Source organism: Monodon monoceros, unplaced genomic scaffold, assembly GCF_005190385.1.
Source record: "Monodon monoceros isolate NGI ecotype Baffin Bay Population unplaced genomic scaffold, NGI_Narwhal_1 Super_Scaffold_4, whole genome shotgun sequence".
NCBI classification, from domain to species: Eukaryota; Metazoa; Chordata; class Mammalia; order Artiodactyla; family Monodontidae; genus Monodon; species Monodon monoceros.
Genome location: NW_021703781.1, coordinates 14,853,658 through 14,873,945, shown reverse-complemented (window position 1 = coordinate 14,873,945; position 20,288 = coordinate 14,853,658). Strand labels below are relative to the sequence as shown.

General features: G+C 36.1%; 1 protein-coding gene across 6 annotated transcripts in view; it reads left to right on the top strand.

Moving 5' to 3' along the window:
• The window catches only part of JMJD1C (jumonji domain containing 1C), a 306,158-nt gene that overhangs the window by 211,178 nt on the left and 74,692 nt on the right, over positions 1–20,288 (top strand). The window contains exon 1 of one of the 6 annotated variants that reach the window (XM_029244593.1): positions 18,458–19,023. The exons of the other annotated variants lie outside the window; for them this stretch is intronic. The gene's annotated coding sequence lies outside the window, so the exon portion shown is untranslated. Of the gene's footprint in view, positions 1–18,457; positions 19,024–20,288 lie in introns of those variants that run through there. 6 annotated transcript variants of the gene reach the window in all.

Sequence of the window (20,288 nt, the reverse complement as noted above, 5' to 3'; positions counted from 1 at the left end):
TCCCCAGCAGTCTAGTTTGTGCCTCTAGACCTTTCTTTAAGGGTATTTACCTGCTGTTGGCCTGCAGTTGCTTTTACTGCTTCCTAGAACATTCATGTAATTTATATATTTTCAAAGTATTATCTCTTTATCTGAAAAAGGCTACATTGTACATATTGATATTTTTGTATCTTTCATCTTTCCTCTTAGGTATTTTTTCTGTGACTTTAATACATTTTTTATAATTTTTAAAATTTTGTAAGTAGCAGACAGTCATCTTAGAATTTTTGTCCTGTAATCAGGTTTTTGAATAATGAATGATATTTCTAAAAATGCCATAATTTAAAAATATTTGTGACATCTGTGCATTTATATTCGTATAATAACTTATAATAAATACAATTGTAGAGAAAGCTTTGTTTTTAAAAATGTGGTTTTTTTTAAAGAGTCCACCAGTAACCCATTAACTTTAATACCAACTGCTGTAATACTTACTTTAGAAATAAGGAATTTGTACAGTCCCTTGGAGCTTTATTGCAACAGGATTTAACTTATAAATACATACATTTAAACTATAAATAAATATGTAAGTACCATCCATCAAACAGTACTAGTCATTATTCATGAAAAACAAGTCACTGCTCATTGTCTTAATTTATAAGACTGCAGATCACTGTCGCCATCGCTAAAAAGAGAAAAGAAATATTCCCAACGGTTTTTACTATCCATCAGTCATTTTTTGCTGTTTTAATTAACATTTCCAGCCATGAGTTTATATTCATGCTTTTTTACTTCCGATCATAATAATTTTGATCATGTGCCTAGCAAAATGAATAATTATAAATTAAATTACTAGTTTTCCAAGAGAGAAAATTTTTAGTTTTCTCTTATGAAGTTCTTATAAGAATAAACCATAGAATAACCTTTTCACACGACTACCAAAAGAATTTACTGAGAAGTACAGTGATTTAAACTTCACTAGTTCTGAGTTTACTGGTGCTGTGTGAGAAATTACCATGATAAAGTTGTACCTTTCATTTGTGCTAATTGGAAGAATAAAGTTTCCCAGAGTCTGTGCAACAGAAAGAACCACAGATTATATTAAAATACTGGAATTACAAAGTTATTAAATCAGTTTAAATATATATAACAACAAATAAGGAGATTAAGAGAATGAGAAGACAGGCCACAGTCTAGGAGAAAAGTATTTGCATAAGACATATCTGATTAAAGACTGTGTTTTTGAACCCAAGTTCATGTGCCCTATGCACATGAAACTTCAGAGTTTGGAGCAGAGGAAGGTTTATTGCAGGGCAAAAGAAGGAGAACAGGCTGCTCAAGCTCAAAGGACCTGATGAACTCCCCTATGGCTTTCAGAGAAGAGTTTTTAAAGGCAACATTTGGGCTGAGGGCTCCTGGGTGCGTGACTTTTTTTGATTGATTGGTAGTGAGGTAACAGGGTGATGTTTCAGGAATCTTAGTCATCAGCCTTCTTGTTCCAACCAGTCTGGGGTCTACATGCTTGCTGTCAACATGTAGTCACCATCCTCCATTTGGGCAGGGATCTTAGTTCCTGCAGAACTACTCCAAGATATGCATCAGACTGTAATGTATATCCCTTGAGGAGGAACTAGGACTCTGTTTCATTGCTGAACTATTGTTTCTTGACTGCTTTTCCTTTGTTTCTGCGTTCCCTCACTTCCCTAATCAGTAACTGCTTTAATCTGTTCTTTGGAACTCAGAAAGGCCTAGGAGACTAAAGCCTTATTCTACAAACAAAAAACAGAGAGCACAGAAAGGCTTTTGTACCCAGGAGGGCCCCACAGGGTCTTGCTCAGTTTCAGTACCACCCTTTTCTTTGATACTCCTCAATCCTGAGGGTAACAGGTGAGGGGCAAGAGAGTCAGTGAAGATAGAGAGAGAGGTTAACCATAAGCTCAACAGGGGAACTCAGTGTTAGGGGGACTCGGTTTCAACTTTTGTCCAAAATATACAAAGAACTCCTAAAACTCAACAATAAGAAAACAAACAACTGGTTAAAAAATGAGCAAAAGACATCTCACCAGAGAAGACTTACAGCTATGGCAGGTATGCATGTGAAAAAATGTTCAATATCAGATGTCATTAGAGAATTGCAAATTTAGACAAGGAGATAACCACTGCACACCTAGTAGAATGGAAAAAATCCAAAATTCTAATATTGGAAGTATTAGTAAGTATTAATACTTCTAATAAGTGATATTGGAAGTATTAGTAAAATGCTGGCAAGAATATGGAGCAACAGGAACTCTTATTCATTGCTGGTGGGAATGCATAATGATACAGCCACTTTGGAATACTGTTTGGCAGTTTCTTACAAAACTGAGCACATTCTTATAATGCAATCCGGCAGTCGTGCTCCTTGGTATTTTACAAATGAGTTGAAAACTTATGTTCATACAAAAACCTGCACATAGGTGTTTATAGCAGCTTTATTTATAGTAAGCAACCAAGATGTCCTTCAAAGGGTGAATGGATAAACTGGCACATCCAGACAATGGAATGTTATTCATCACTAAAAAGAAATGAGCTATGAAGCCATGAAAAGACATGGAAGAATTTTCAGTGCATATTACTAAGTGAAAGAAGCCAATCAGAAGAGGCCATGTACTGTATGACCCCAACTATATTACACTCTTGAGTAGGCAAAACTATGGAGACCATAAAAAAATCAGTGGGGTGGGGAGGAGGGGAGGGATGAATATGCAAAGCACAAAGAATTTTTAGGGCAGCAAAGCTGTTCTGTGTGATACTCTAATGATGGTCACATGTCATACATTTGTCCAAACCCATAGAATGTACAACACCAAGAGTGAACCCTAATGTAAACGTTGGACTTCGGTGATGATGATGTGTCAGTTGTGGGTTCATTGATTATAACAAAACAAATGTATCGCTGTTTCAGAATGCTCATAATAGGGGAGGTTGTGCATGTGTGGGAATAGGGGCTATATGGGAACTCTAAATTTTTCTCTCAATTTTGCTGTGAACCTACAAGGGCTTTAAGAAATAAAGTTTATTTAAAACTTTTAAAATAAAGAAGGGGAAAGATATGAGGTTGACTAGTACACTCAGGGTAGGGTGCAGTTGGGGTAAAAAGATTGTGACACTCACTTCTGAGACTTACCAAGTTCTTTTGTCTATTTATGCCACACAGCTTTCACTGCTAATAACATAACTATAAGAACCAGACTTGAATGTGAGCCAGGGAACTCAGCCAGGGAAGGGGCCAGGTAGACTCAATACTTGCCTACTTTTGCAGGAGTATCTAAGCCTGGCCGCAAGTATAATTCACCAAAGACTTGCTGAGCAGCTTTTCCTTTCATCTTTTACATTTTTGGCAAAAGACACATAAGACCATAATGGGTGTCACCAGTGAATGCCCATTTTAGAGGTGACATAGCTATCAATATGTAGGTGACATGATCTGGGCTTAATGAATAGATTACATTACTTGGTGTTGCCATGTATTCTCTTTCTGTATATTCTCTTTGTGTCTAATGTGCCACACAGGATGCTTGCACTCTTTACTAATCATATCTTAGGAATTCATACATCCCATTTTTTCCTGTTATCTAGAACAGAATTAGATGTTACCAAAAAGTACAACATGCACACATCTTCAGCACGTTATTATGCCATATAGTCCTCCCCATAAAGAAAATTCTTAAGTAACAATGATTTTACCTGGTAATACTCTTTTTTAAAATTAATTTTTATTAAAGTATAGTTGCTTTACAATGTTGTGTTGGTTTCTACTGTACAGCAAAATGAATCAGCTATATGTATATATATATCCCCTCTTTTTTGGATTTCCTTCCCATTTAAGTCACCACAGAGCATTGAGTAGGGTTCCCTGTGCTATACAGTAGGTACTCTAGTTATCTGTTTCATACATAGTATCAGTAGTGTATATATGTCACTACCAGTCTCCCAATTCCTCCCACCCCCACCCCCTTTCCCCCTTGGTATCCATACATTTGTTCTCTATGTCTGTGTCTCGGCTTCTGCTTTGCAAATAAGATTATCTATACCATTTTTCTAGATTCCACATATATGCGTTAATATACAATATTTGTTTTTCTCTTTCTGACTTACTTCACTCTGTAAGACAGTCTCTAGGTCCATAGCTGGTAATACTCTTGGTAAACATTGAACACTTTGCTGTTCACGTTATAGCATCCTACATAAACGAATACCCCCTGCAAACGAAGCAAATGACAGAGGATTTATCTCCAAAATTTGCAAGTAGCTCATGCCACTCAGTATCAAAAAGACAACTCAATCCAAAAATGGGCAGAAGACCTAAATAGACATTTCTCCAGAGAAGATATACAGATTGCCAACAAACACATGAAAAGATGCTCAACACCACTAATCGTATGAGAAATGCAAATCAAAACTACAATGAGGTATCACCTCACACCAGTCAGAATGGCCATCATCAAAAAATCTACAAACAATAAATGCTGGAGAGGGTGTGGAGAAAAGGGAACCCTCTTGCACTGTTGGGGGGAATGTAAATTGATACAGCCACTATGGAGAACAGTATGGAGGTTCCTTAAAAAACTAAAAATAGAACTACCATATGACCCAGCAATCCCACTCCTGGGCATATACCCTGAGAAAACCATAATTCAAAAAGAGTCATGTACCAAAATGTTCATTGCAGCTCTGTTTACAATAGCCAGGACGTGGAAGCAACCTAAGTGTCCATTGACAGATGAATGGATAAAGAAGATGTGGCACATATATACAATGGAATATTACTCAGCCATAAAAAGAAATGAAATTGAGTTATTTGTAGTGAGGTGGATGGACCTAGAGACTGTCATACAGAGTGAAGTAAGTCAGAAAGAGAAAAACAAATATGGTATGCTAACATATATAAATGGAATCTAAAAAAAAAAAAAAAACGTTCTGAAGAGCCTAGGGGCAGGACAGGGATAAAGATGCAGACGTAGAGAATGGACTTGAGGATACGGGGAGGGAGAAGGGTAAGCTGGGATGAAGTGAGTGAGTAGCATTGACATATAAACACTACCAGATGTAAAATAGATAGCTAGTGGGAAGCAGCTGCATAGCACAGGGAGATCAGCTCAGTGCTTTGTGTCCACCTAGAGGGGTGGGAGGGAGACTCAAGAGGGAGGAGACACGGGGATATATGTATATGTATAGCTGATTCACTTTGTTATAAAGCAGAAACTAACACACCATTGTAAAGCAAATATACTCCAGTAAAGATGTTAAAAAAAAAAATCAGTAAGTAGATTACCAAATATGTTTTTACTAAAAAAAATAAATGAATACCCTCTGCATGTAGGAATGCTTTCTTTCTGAGATATTACTACTTCATAAGGCAGCTCATCCCATTACTGCATAGCTAAAATTGTTATTAAGCTTTTCCTAACATTGACCCAAAATATAGCTGTACACAACTTCCGTATATTAACCTAGTTTATCTTCTAGGTGCTGTTTCTTAAATCTTTTGGGTCAGGGACTCCTTTGAAAATCTGATAGAAGCTATCAAGAACCCTTTTCCCAGGGGAAAAAAATTCTCACATTCGTAAATTTTTAACAAATAATTTCAAGGATTTTCTGGACTCCTTGAAGGCTTTTTTAAAAAACCCAGGTTGAGATCCTCTGCTCTAGAGCAAGATATGTCAAGTTTTTCCTATATATTAAAGTATAATAAAGACTTAGGCTAAACATTCCCAGTTCCTTTAAGCAGTCCTAACATGACTTGATTTTAGACAGACCTTTGCTATCCACGTCACCTACTTTTATTTATATTTTAACGTCTATATCTTTCGAATGGGATGCCTTTAATTTTCATTTGAAATCATCTCAATCTATTGGGACTGTTATTCATATATTTGGAACACTCTATAATAGCAGTTGTAGCATTCACATCACACAGTACATTCTTGCCTTATACGCAGTTTCTCTTTAGCTTCATCTTTGCATCATCCAAAATCTCTGGGACAATGCTTAACACATTGTAGATATTCCAGTGAATATTTGTAGAATGAATAAAACTTCCTAATGCTTTTTTTGCATCAAAAGCTGCCAAGCAAGTTTTACCACATACTATACTGATGCATGCCTGTGAGGGATGGGGTGGGAGAGTGTGTTGCACCATACTTAAGTAGTAGCTTTTTGTAACCTAAACTGGGGATTTAACATTACTGTTTTTAAATTTCCTTGTACAAGAGCAGTTAGTTCCTTTATTATCTAGATAAGATGCCAAGGAAAACAAAATAGTGGTAACTCTTACTTTCTGTATGTAATATGCACGGTGGATATATACCACATCATAGGGGCTGCACAAACGTTTGCTAACTGGATGAATAATTAATGTCCATGAATAATTAATAGCTAAAGTATGTAATTTGAGAGCTTGATTCACTATTAGTGAATGTTTTATGCTTCATATATCTTTTTTTATATTGAAGTATAGTTGATTTACAATGCTGTGTTAATTTCTGCTACACAGCAAAGTGATTTAGCCATACATACACATTGTTTTTTATATTCTTTTCCATTATGGTTCATCAAAGAACACTGAATATAGTTCCCTGTGCTATACAGTAGGACCTTGTTGTCCATCCATTCCGTACATACCACAAGTCTGTTCTCTATTTCTGTGAGTCTGTTTCGTAGATAGGTTCATTTGTGTCATATTTTAGGTTCTACATATAAGTGATACCATTCTAAAGATGAGCACCTTTAATTATAACTTCATGTATGCTTTGTAGATGTCAGGATAGGACACGTAACCTTAGTGTCCCCATTTTCTCCCCCCATCCCCCAAATTGCTGTAATTGATCATACATGATAGGAGACTGTAATGTAATTTTGGGCCTTCACCTCCTTGGGTCACAATCTTAAGCCAACTCATTCTTGGTTCATAGTTCATGTGACCTGGGAAATGTTTTTGCTGCTTCATAGGCAATTTTAATCAGCTTGGAGATCTTTTTTGTTGATGATTAACTATGCTTTTGGCTCTTCATATCTTCTCTTGAGGAACTTCCTCTGTGTTCCTCCTACTGAGTAGAAGGTAAGGAACAGCAATGATTGGAATTCTCATCTTTTTTAAGCATCAAGAGAAACTACCTTTGTGGTTATATTGTTTACTATTTTGGCTCTGTTCCCTCCTTCCATTTAATCTAGGGATGCAACATTGCCACTTTCTGAGCCTGCTGCTTTAACTGCATGATATTTTTAGGAATCCAAGGCATCTTTAAATAGGTATCTCTCTGCATAATACAAAAGAGCTTATCTTCCACTAGCCCTAGGTTACTTGAATTTGAGAACCTGGTGTGTGAAATTGATTGCTACATGGTTCTCACATCTCCACATTGAGAGTGAGCAGCTTTCCAGTGTAAGCTGTTGATAAGCTATTTAAAGACCCTGTGCTTCCTGAGAGAGGAGGAGGTTGAGTTAGCAAAGTGACAAGGAGACTGGTTTGTCAAGAGAATATCTAAGACCTGAACTGGGGCACTCTGTCCTGAGATTTGATCACTCTAGACTAGGTGTTTTCAACCAGCATTCATGGATCCTTGAAGCAGTGGTTCTCAAAGCTGACCGAACCTCAGAGTTAAGTCAGATAGCATTTTAAAACTGAGGATTCCTAGGCTGGTTCAGTATTCTTTTATTTGATGGTCAGTGAGGCACAGCCGCAAGAGGAGACACAGGAGAGGCACATGAAAACAAAGTTTGTTATACTCAGAGGTCCTAGAGAGAGAAAGTCACTATGCCACAAGGGAGTGGGCTCAACCAAGCAGGTGAGGAGCCAAGAGAGAGCACAAGGACCTGTAGGCTAGTGTTCTTCTTGGGGGCGTCAGGTTGGATTACCCAAGTAAAAGTAAAAGAGCCAAGAAGATTTCATTGGTGCCTTTGAATGTTATTAGGTCATGGTCAGAGGAGGGCAGGAAAGGGAACTTGTGGCAGAGGCCAACCTTATCAACCTGGTGTACCTGGTCACCTGGGCCAGGGTGCTTATAGCCTATTTGTGGAGATGTTGAGGCAGTGGGGAAAATATTTTAAAAATGAAGTTTTAAAAATATTTACAAAAAAAAAATATTTACAATGAAGTGCCCCATCCTGAGTTTTTGATTCAGTAGATCATCAGGGTTAAAGCTTAGAAATGTATATTCTTAGAAGATTCTCCAGATGATCTTGGAAACCCCTGAAATTGTGGTGCAAAATTTTATGTGTCATGTTTCTGGGGGGCTATAGCTTTCATCAGACTCTGGGAGTACACTGACCCCAAAGAGTTTAAGAACACTTGCTATGAGCCACTGGTTCTCAAACTTCAAGGTGCTCCAGAATTACCCAAGGACTTGTTAAAACACAGATTTCTAGGCCCTACCTCTCAGAAATTCTGGTAGGGGTGAAGCCTGAGAATTTGCATTTTAAACTAGTTACTTGATACTGTTGATGCAGCTGGACAGAGGTCTATCCTTTTAGAACCACTGTTTTAAGGACTTGGCTAACAACACTGTGCCTTCAGCATTAAGCTCTGGAAGTAAAGTAAACCTTTCAGGATTCTTTACCAGTTAATGTAGTAATAAACTTAATGAAGCTTATCAAAGCTCAGTCTAGTTCACTACTGTAAGAGAATGGTAAAGAAAACTCCCTCCTTGCTGGCAAAGCAAGTGGCAGTGGAAAGTACACAGGCATTTTTAGTTGACCCATTGATAAATCTGTTTCATAAGCAATTGCTTCTTTTTAAAAAATTTTTTTATTGAAGTATAGTTGATATTATATGTTACCACACAGATTTTAAAGGTTATACTCCATTTATAGTTATTATAAAATATTGGCTGTATTTCCTGTATTGTACAGTATATCCTTGTAGCTTATTTTATACATAACGGTTTGTATCTTTAATCCCCTCCCCCTTCCCTCTCCCCACTGGTAACCACTAGTTTGCTCTCTGTATCTGTGAGTTTGGTTCTTTTTTGTTACATTCAGTAGTTTGTTGTGTTTTAGCAGTTGCTTCCTTATGTAGCATTTCTCCCCATCAGAGTAGAAAAATTCATAGTTCCATGACCATTTAAATGATTTGATTTTTTTTTTTTTTAAGCTAAATCATGTAACCTTTTGAGTGTGCTCATGTTATCCAAGGCCAAGTAGGATACAGCTCGAAGTTTGACCTAAATGTGTTGGGAAGAAGGAAAGATGATCCTAAGGATTCCTGAAATCAGGAAAAATTGTTCTACTTTAAAAAGCTCTTAAAAACAGGTGGTCAGTGGTCAATGCAGAGAAGTTTTCAGATCCCTGAGGAGAAAACAACTGTTTGAAAAGCTATAAAACACTGCTAAATCCACAGGAGTCCCAAAGAAGTTTATTTGTCCAGACTGCTTACAGGCTGTCTGAAACTTTGAAGGAAACTAAGATCCTGGAAGGAATCTATTATCCATGAAGAGTCTAATTGTGAAACTTTCCTCTCTCTCTACAGAGATAAACTTAAGCAAGGCTTCTGGGCATCACTAATGGACCTTAGCTTTTTCCCTCCCCACTTAGCCTTAGGACTTTTGTTGCCTCATCCCCTTAGAGGGAGATGTCCTCAATGAAACAGGAACTGACCTAAATTAAGAAAACAGAGCTTTCCAGGGGAGGGATTTCTTTTAAAGGAAGTGTAGCAAAATTATATTAGTGGTTATTGACCTGAAATTAGGTTATGGGTATTCGTTTTCTCTGGGGTTTTTTGTTTTGTTTTGTTTTTGTGGGTTTTCTTCCAATATAAACTTTCATTTGTCCTGTAATATGTTAGAAGGGAAGGAAAGTTCATTTTCAATGAATCATAATTTGTTAGTAATTCAAAGAAAACACTTTAGTGCCAAAGTCTTTATGTGAAATTCTCTCTTCCATTGTAGCCTTTTAACTTGGCATTGTAGTTAGTACTTTGTTATTTCAGGCCTGTCAAAATGTTGGCATAAGTTATAATACTTAACGAAATATGCTTGAAACTTTGATAACTTTGGTATTACCATATTTTGAATCTAAATACTACTTAGCATATGGATCATTATCACCTAAAATGTATTAATTTAAAAAATAACCAAAATAGCTACTCTCTTATACTTAATGGAAGTCGTGAATCCTCCTTGTTAGTTGAAAAATTCCGCTTCCAGATTGTTGCTGACATCATCATAGTTTTTGACAAAAAAGGAGATAATGGAGAAATAATTGTAGAGGCTTTGTTGACTTGTGCTTCACAAGTAACAGATGTTTGCCAGACAGAAATGAACAAAACCAATAAAGAAATAGATATCCTATTCAAGTTTCCAAGACTACAAGCAGTGAAATGATTAATAAAAATTGGAAGAAATATTTTAAAATATTTTATTTAGCTTAACTTTGAATTTCTTCTGTGATTTTGATTATTAGCATTTTAACACATGCTTTGCATTTATGGTTGAGTAGATTTAATTTTGTAATATTTTTTATTCTCACAAAATTACATTTACTTTTTTTTTTTTTGCGGTACACGGGCCTCTCACTGTTGTGGCCCCTCCCGTTGCGGAGCACAGGCTCCGGACGCGCAGGCTCAGCGGCCATGGCTCACTGGCCCAGCCGCTCCGCGGCATATGGGATCTTCCTGGACCAGGGCACGAACCCGTGTCCCCTGCGTCGGCAGGCGGACTCTCAACCACTGCGCCACCAGGGAAGCCCTACATTTACTTTTTCAACGTAAGAGATGAAGGATCTGTGGATTACAGAAATTCTGTGCCCCAAAAGTCTCCCATGTAGTTATTTCTGCCAAGCAGAACAAGTCTTAGTTAACTTAATTTGTTCTAAAATGGGAGATGTTACTTTTTACTTTTAATTCTGCCACCTTATGTCAGTAATACATGAACATTCAGCAGTACTCTTTTTATGCTTTCTTATATGCAAAAGCAGCAGTAGCAGTGTTTATGAAAAGTTTGGTTTAATTTTGTTTATCTTTGCTTTACTCTTAAACATTAAATTGCTTAATGAATACAGTATTAGAATCTTAGAATTGGAAAAAATCTTTGATATTTCATAAATAACCCCTTGCCAAAGCCAGAAATGGGGTCCATCAGGGACAAGCTTGCCAAGTTAGTTTTCATCCAGATTCTTCTTGAGTGCTTCTTGTTATTGGAAGCTCACTACTTCATGAGTAAGTGTCCCTTGGTTTGATAGTGTTTAATTATTAAAAATTTGTACATTCTTTGTGCTGAGCTAGAATTGGCCTTCATGGAAATTTTACTTACAAGCTTCTTCCTTTTCAAATTCCCCAACCCTTTAAATAATTGTACATAGTTAATTATTGTTTGCTCTCCTCTTCTCCATTCCTTCAAATGATCCTAATAATTCATGATTTTTAAGTGTCGACACACCACAGTTTGTAATTGTTCCTCTTCTATTATGATGTCCCAAGTTGATCAAGATATTCAGAGATGGTATGACCAGTGCAAAATCTAAGGGGACCAGTACCTCCCTTGGTCTGGGTACTTTGTGTCAAAATTTGATTTGTCACCGCTCTGTCCTCTCTTTTTAAAAAATACATGACTTTGGGCTTCCCTGGTGGCGCAGTGGTTGAGGGTCCACCTGCCGATGCAGGAGACACGGGTTCGTTCCCCGGTCCGGGAAGATCCCACATGCCGCGGAGCAGCTAGGCCCGTGAGCCACGGCCACTGAGCCTGCGCGTACAGAGCCTGTTCTCCGCAATGGGAGAGGCCACAACAGTGAGAGGCCCGCATACCGCAAAAACAAACAAACAAACATGACTTCTATTGGCTTAGTGTCTTGAAATCCTCCAGGATTCTTTCATATGAATTTCTAGGAAGCTAGATCTCCCTTACATAGGTTGATTTTTTTCAACCTAAAAATAGAACCTAACCTTTTGATTATTAACTTTGGGAGTAATCTAGTTCTTAATTGCATTTTTTGTGAGATATATTTTGGAATCATTCTGTCATTTATTAATTTGCAAATAAAGACAGCCTTCAAGTGATAGTGTGTAAGACCAAAGATGAAGAGATGCTATGTTATAGGTTAAAAGCAGTACTGTTATTCAGTACTGTTTAACTAGGTACAAATGTACCAAGAACTGTCATCTAGCCCATATTTCATTGACTTACGTATTGCAAATTTTCTTGGTGAAAGTAACCTTTGTTTTTCTTAAAAGACAAATTCTCAGTGAGTATATTTGTCTCTTAGTAACTGTCACTGTGTGGGGTTTTTTGTTTGTTTGTTTTTTCATGATTCTAATTATCCATCTTAGAGTTTTTCTGGAGTTCATTTACTAGCATGTAGTTTTTTTCTAAATTGCCCCTTTCCTCCTTTATAAATATTAATAGATACCTCTCTCTAATATCTTGATAATGTCATGGTTTTTTTCAAAGATGGCCAGTAATGGCTCTGAGTTTATATCTATCAATTTAATATTCTAACATGTAATTTATTTGAACCCTCTAAACTTGGAATTTTGGTTGTTTAACAAAAGCATGAAGATTTTCCTATTATTTTTCTAATAGTAGAGAAGTGAAGAAGGCCTAAATATCCAACACTGAGAAAAGGCATAGTAAACTTAATGTTCATTTGCTTGATTAAGTATTTATTAGATAGCTATTTTAAATGATGGCAATGTAATAACATGAAAAGAGTACTAAGTGGGGAATTCCCTGGCGGTCCAGTGGTTAGGACTCTCTGCTTTCACTGCAGGGGCCTGGGTTCAGTCCCTGGTTGGGGAACTAAGATCCTGCAAGCTACTTGGCACAGCTGCCCCCCCACCCCCAAAAGAAATACTAAGTGAAATGATCAACTTATAAATTATATGTGCCTTAAAACTTGGTAACAAATATACATACTTGTGGAAAAAGCAATTACATGCTTAACTGGCTGAGTTCATGGTTAGAACCATGGGATCCTTTTTTTCACCCTTTTGTTTTCCAAATTATTCTCTAATGTAATTATGTTATTTATAAGGAAAACTAGTTGTTTCTTGAAACAAAGCAAAAAGGATCCTATATCTGTTTTTTATGGTTTAGTTTATTTTTAATCCCTAGTTTACACTTTCTACATTAAAAAATATTTTTTCTTGATAGAAATAATAGTGACAAAATAGGAATTAAATTAAACTTGCTTTTTCTTTTAACTCTTAGTGTTTTATTGTCTTCTCAAATGGTGTTTTTCAGAATATAGCTTTAGAAACTCTTATGTTGAATGGTTTACCTAATCCTGGTTGTTTCTTCTTTCTGATAGGTGACAAGTGTCAGTAAAGCATATTAAAAATAGATAAGTTTATTATGTTCTACCTCTTTTCCTTGGTAGTATATAATCTTGCATTTTCTTCTAGACTAGTTTCAGTTTCCTCCATTTTAAGTTCAAAGTTTAAAGTTTTATTCAGCAGATAGCAAAACACTTTGCTCTCTGCTGCGTCATGGCAACAAGCATGAAAACAATATGGTTGTTTCACACCATCTTACAATGTAAACATCATTCATTCAGCTATGAATTAGGAAATCCAGTTTCTAGTCCCAGGGCTTCTACAAAGAAGTATTTTGATGAAAAAAATCACTTAATCTCTCTGAATGTCCATTTCTTCCTCTGTAAAAATGAGATTAATCTCTAAAGTTCCATTTCTATTTTAACAGCTATCTTTCTTGTATTAAATTTTCGGATTCTCATTTTACCACCTCGGATTTGAAAATCCACCTTTATTTTACACTAAATTCCTGTACTTACCTGATGCTATTTTGGGACTTTTTAAAGTATCCATTGATTATTATTTATGTATGTTCTAGTTTCCCATTGTTGTATTAATTAGAGCATTGAAATTTGATGTATCTTTTAGGGCTAGTTTCCTATCATTGATTTGTATTTTTCTTTTCTTTATATTTGCTTTTCCATAAATTTGATTTGTCTACTTCCAAAAAATCTTATTGGTATTTTTATCAGTCATATTAAAGTTATGGAATAATTTATTTAAAAATTACATATTAGGGCTTCCCTGGTAGCGCAGTGGTTGAGAGTCCGCCTGCCGATGCAGGGGACACGGGTTCGTGCCCCGGTCCAGGAAGATCGCACATGCCGCGGAGCGGCTGGGCCAGTGAGCCATGGCCGCTGAGCCTGTGCGTCCGGAGCCTGTGCGCCGCAATGGGAGAGGCCACAACAGTGAGAGGCCCGTGTACCGCAAAAAAAAGAAAAAAAAAAACCCAAAAACAAAAAAAAAAAACAAAAAATTACATATTATTGACAGAGGTTTAAAGGAAAAATATCAAGTATTCAGAATATTATAATATGAGCAAGGGAACCAAAGTAAATCATCAAGCATGATTACTGTATTAATGAATTTTGAGGTAACTACTTCTGAAGTTGTGATAATGTTTCTAGTGGTTTTGAAAGAAGCGTGAATAACTTAGGAAAGAAGGTTAAATATTTAATTCTCGACATATTTGGCTTTATGTGGTGACAGGGTACAAGTATGGCTGTGTCCTAGTAACAGTATAAAATACAGGTTAGAAGGTGAACATTTAGGTCTAAAAATATAGTTTGGAATTATTTGTGGAAAGAAAAATTGGTTATCTCAATGGCACACACCTGTGAAGTTGTAGAGAAAGAAAAGTACTGTCAGCCCTCCCTATTTGCGGGTTCTGCATCTGAGGATGCAATCAACCGTGGAAAATTTCAGAAGAAAAAATTCCAGAAAATTCTCAAAAACAAAACTTGAATTTGCCTTGCACCTGGCAACTATCTACATAGTATTTATATTAAGATTATAAGTAATCTAGAGATGATTTAAAGTTTATGGGAAGATGTGGGTAGGTTATATGCAAATACTATGCTATTTTATATAAGAGACTTGAGCCTTCAAGGATTTTGATGTCCTCCTGGGCTCTGGAACCAATCCCTCACAGATACAGAGGGATGACTTTAAGTGAAACCTCATAATATTGGGAGGAAGAAAGACTGATCAGGGAGATTCTGAAAGAGAAGTCCTAGATAAGACAAACCGATAAAACTACTCGAGTTAAGAGTATGTGCTTTATTAGTACTCAGAAAGACTAGAAGGAAAAAATAAAAGGAAGGACACTGAATTCAGCCATAATGCTTATTCAGTCACAGAGACTATTTGTGTAGTGTTTTTGTGTTATCAACAATGATTTTTCTTAGTCAACTGTATGTCATAGAACCTATGATGTGATATTTACCAAGTTAAAAAATGAACACATTCTGTTGTTGCACAACTTTCCTCTTATGACTGGGGCAGTTATCAAGGATATAGGTAAGAAAGGAGGGAAAAGTGCATTAATTGAAGACATCCCATGCATATTGGTTGAATGAATGTCCTGCATGCTTAAGGGAGAGAAGAGAGTTTAAAAATCAAGATTATGTCTGTATCATCTGGAGATCCTCTTGGAACTTCATGGTCTATTGAAGGTACGAAACTGCTACACAACCTTTGCAGTGCCTGCAAGATCTACATGGATTTATTAATGTGAAGAAGTTAATCATTTGGGCACTACCATGATGCGAGAGTTACACGTTTCATTATATATTTTCATAGATTTATAGGGCAATAGGGCATAATGAAAAGTATTTTCCTGAATCTAGTCAGCCTTCAAATAAGGCCATATCAAATCCAAATCCTCTTTTAACTACTATTGTTTCTCTTGTTTTTTCCTATCCTTATGTCTAAAAGAGAAATACTTAAAATGCTAATAAGCCGCTGAAACTTAGAGGTTTTTGGTTTTTTGTAAAGTCTGTATACTTGGAGAAATCCACTTGTTTGTGTAGGCTTCCATATCTGTAAAGATGAGGGATTTATTTCTTTGATAGCCCAAGATAAATGGGACTAAAATGCTAGTTTAACTCTTAATTACATGTAAAAAGGTTCTACAGTTATTGGAAGGAACAGATTTTCTTCAGATAGCCATACAGTGTTGCCTTCCTTTTAAGCCTCTGTTTACTTTCTCACCTCTGTTGACTTATTCAGCTTGTAACCTAGAAACCAGCTAAAAAGGAAGGAAGTCAGAGATGTGTATTTCTGGGCAGTAACTGGAGTAGTTTCCTCTTCCTCTAGCCTGGTTAGGCTGCCAGAAAAGACCTTTTACCCAACCAAAAAAAAGAAAGAAAAAAAAATTTGAACAGTAGCTCTTCAACTTCCTTCCTTAATTCATTAAGGAAGGTATAAGCCATAAGAAGAACCAGTTTAAAGGACTGAAATGCTCCTCGCCTCAAATTGGTGCTTTTCGCTGTCTGTAAGGTGATATTTAATACCATCCCTTATGAGTTGTAAGAACAAGAGAGAATTAAGGAGACTTGATGTAAAAGCTGAGCAACTTAACGCTTGCTACCAAGTGGTTTCTCTGTATTGTTACTTCACTATTTTTATTTGTGTTAGAAATTTGCCAGCGTACCAGACCAAACTCACACTCATATATTTATAAAAATATTTATTAAGGCCAATTTAAATATTAAAAAGATATTTATGGTTTTCAACTAGTTGCACTTGTACCCTTTATTTGCATTAAGAATCAACTATGTAGTATTTATATCAATGGAGAAGCATCTAACTTTAATGCAGCTCTGATGTAGTATGAAATAAAAGTGAATGGTTTTTCAGTATTGACATTATTTTGATTTTATAAAAATTATTGAATTATGTATCATTAGCAATATATAAATATTGTGGCATTTGGATTGTTAGCTAAGTGTAGGTCTTAATGCTGTTTGATTCTGTAGGGGACTAATAGTACTTGAGGAACAAAGACATGTTTTTAAGTTAATAACAACACATATAGTCAAACTTGAATTTATGTGAGATTGTAAGATGAATCTTGTGAAATATTTAACTCATTCTCTAATGTACAGTAAATTGTAGAAAAGTAGTATGATGTGTATTTAAAATTTGATAGTCTATAATGTAATAATCTGAATCAAACATTTGAGGTTGTTTGTGGCTCAGAATAAGGCTGCCATATTACTCGTTGTTTTTCTGGAAACTTACATTGAATTCTTTTAATTCCATATATGTTTTATGTTCACGTCTTAAGTAATTAATTATGAATGAATTATTGGGATGCTGTATTTTATATTTTGGCTGTGTTGGGTCTTCACTGCTGTGTGCTGGCTTTCTCTGGTTGTGGTGCACGGGGTTAGTTGCTCCACAGCATGTGGGATCTTCCCAGACCAGGGCTCGAACCCGTGTCCCCTGCATTGGCAGGTGGATTCTTAACCACTGTGCCACCAGGGAAGTCCCTTTACTAACATTCGTTGAATAATCATTACCCCCTCTTTCATCCTTAAAACAGGATTGATTGAGATTTTAAGTGCAATCCATAATAGACTAAATTTAAAATATCTGCTTTTCAGTAGTTAACCTGATGTTTTCTTTGAAATGAAATTGATACATCTGGAATAGATTTAAAGGGACAGGGCATTGGCTGGTGGCTGGAAGTTTTTCTTTTAACATAATTTGATAAAATGGTTGTGTGTGCGGTATTTAAAAAAATCAGTGTAAATTTTAAAATTTATTGAAATTGAGATACCTAACATTGGAACAAATTTATAATAAAAGACCATTCACAAACATCATTAAAAAATAGGTGAATGAAGATGGTGTTTCAGAGACACTAGTCTGCCACCTTCTTGGTCTGCCGGCTTTCCGAATAAAGTCGTATTCATTGTCTCAAAAAAAAAAAAAAAGGTGAATGTTTTCTTGCACTTGCAGATATCTGACATTCTTTGTATTCAGTGTGTTTATTATACATACAGCACACATCTCAATTCAGACTAATCACATGTTAGGTGCTCAGTAGCCATGTGTGGCCATTATAGGTTTTTATAACTGTAAACTATTTAAATTATTTTTATAAACAATGAAAATGTTTCAGGAATATTTTTTAATCTGCCAAAATAAACATTACCGGTTCGTTTTTCCTTTGAGTAAAGTGTCAGTGAAATTGTTGGTTATGTCATTTGATTTAACTTAGATTATTACTCCAGAAATGTTAAACTGTTTTTTTCCCTGCATTTTTAGAAATATCAGTATATTTCTAAGGAGAAATGATTAAACAAAAAATAAACTATTTACTTGAAAACACACTTGAAAGTATTTTTGATGGTTTAAAGTTATGCTTTATTTTTTCCAGCTTGAGAGAGATTTACACATTACTTGTTTTCTGCACTTTCTCCCCTTGGTAAATCTGGAAAGCAGAAACTTTGTATTTGCATTTGCTTTATGAAGGAGACAGTAAACTTGAGCTCTCAGTCTCGCCACTAGTCTGTCTTTGTCTGTTGTTAAAATTATGAGCCAGTCTCTATGGCGCAGCCAAATGAGTAATCACCAGTAATGTGACTCGTGCTGGAAGTGACTCCATCAGCACCTGTGACGGAGGATTAGTTACAGTTTACAGAGCACCGCCTCTTCCCTTCTCTCAGTGTGCCCTAAGCCAAGTAGTCGTTCTCATTTGGGTGTCTGCACTGTTGGAAGCTACTGCAGTGTGTTTCCACGCAGAGTACAGTGGGAAAAGGCTTTCTCTAGCTGATGGATGGCTGTTCTCTCTATTTGGAGTATCTTACTGGTTATGTAAGCGACCTCGGGAGAAATTATCCTGACCCAGATCGGAGGATGCAGTAGTGCTTCAGCTGCAGGATTTCTCAGTCGTTAACACCACAGTGCTGATGACAAAGAGCGAGTTGTAATCCTCATCACTGCCAGGACCGAGCCAGAGCAGACAGAAAATCGTCATTTGGTCGTCGGAGACTTGTTAGGTTACAGCCTCTGCTTCGTTCTGTGGTCTTGGCTTTTCTTACTATACAATGACGACGCTGCAAGTAAGCTTAGAAATGCTTGGTTTGAGAGACATTTGCCTGTGATTTTTTAAGACTTAAGAAGTATTTAGGTTAGATTAAAAAAAATACTGCTCAAGAACAAAATGGAAATGTCAGCAATACTTCTTGACCTTTAAAGCCTTGTCGTGGATATATGAGATTTAAAGATACTTTAAAATTCTCAAGAACAAAGTACGGTTTGTATTTTTCTGCTTCCTTTTTCTTTTGTCTTAATTTACATTTGGTTTTGCTTCTCAGCCTTAGGAATTAAGGTCACTGTCTTTTATAGATCCAGCCTTAGTGTTCTTAGTTTTAAGAATTTTTAACGATTTCATTTGTTTAGGAAGAGATTTATTGTGTGTGTAGTAATTTCATAACACTGTCAAGATAAAAAAAAAGACCTCAGTTGTCTAAAGTATTATAGCCGAAATGTTTTAGATTAGGGTTTTAGAATATAATGTGTTAAGGGAAGTAGGGGTGTTTGTTTTGTGAGGGTTTTCTTCTGTGGTGTATTCTTTTCCCCACCCCCAACTTGTTTTCTAACAGTATCGTGTTTTTCAATAGACCTGCTTGGGTGGGAATTTGGACTTTGTTCTTTCGAGTCACTCCAGTCTTTTTTTTTTTTTAAAGACTAAACCTTGACTTCTGAAATGTATCCTAGATTGTTTTCTGCTTTAGTATTCCTTTAGGGAGATTTATATCAGATTTTTGTAGTTAATGAGCCTGCTTTTTTTCACTTGGAAAAGGAATTGTTAAATGTTAACTGGAGATTGTTAGAAACTCAGACTGTAGACATAAACTCCATGAATTTCCAATTAAATGTTAAATTATGAGCTTTAACATGGTTTGTTTGAGCAGCTGAGTTATGTTTGAGAACTGCAGCTGATTTATTTTAAAAATGTCTTTTCGAGGAGGGCTCATCTGTTTGCCTCTTCCTCATGTGAATGGAATGTGGTGCAGCATGGAGCCCCAAACAGGATACAGTTGTTCTAAGCATTCTTCCTATAGCGTGGTAGGCCCTACTAGAAATGCAGGCTCTCAACTAAGTATTTATTTTGGCTTTATACTATTTTTAAAGTACAGTTAACAAAGACAAAGGACCTTAAAAGAACTCCCAATCCATTAATAAAATTGAAAAAGTGTTTTGTTTAATTGGTAGTTTTAATTTGGATTTTCAAAGGCTTTTTTCAGCATTAGAATAATAGTCTTTTTATGATTAGGGCCATATTCTACTGTGACTTTCATCAGATGGTAGCTCCTTGCTTCCCCTTAGGCTGTGGAAGTTCCTCATAGAATGGTATATCTTTAGAGTCTTGAATTACTTAGCTATGCATGAGTTCTAGTTTCTTTACATTCCAGTGCACCTAGACCCATGAAATACTTACTACATAAAAATCTGTAGGATCCATTCGCTTTTATTTAAATATTTTTTATTTTTAAGCTAATAATGTCTTTGA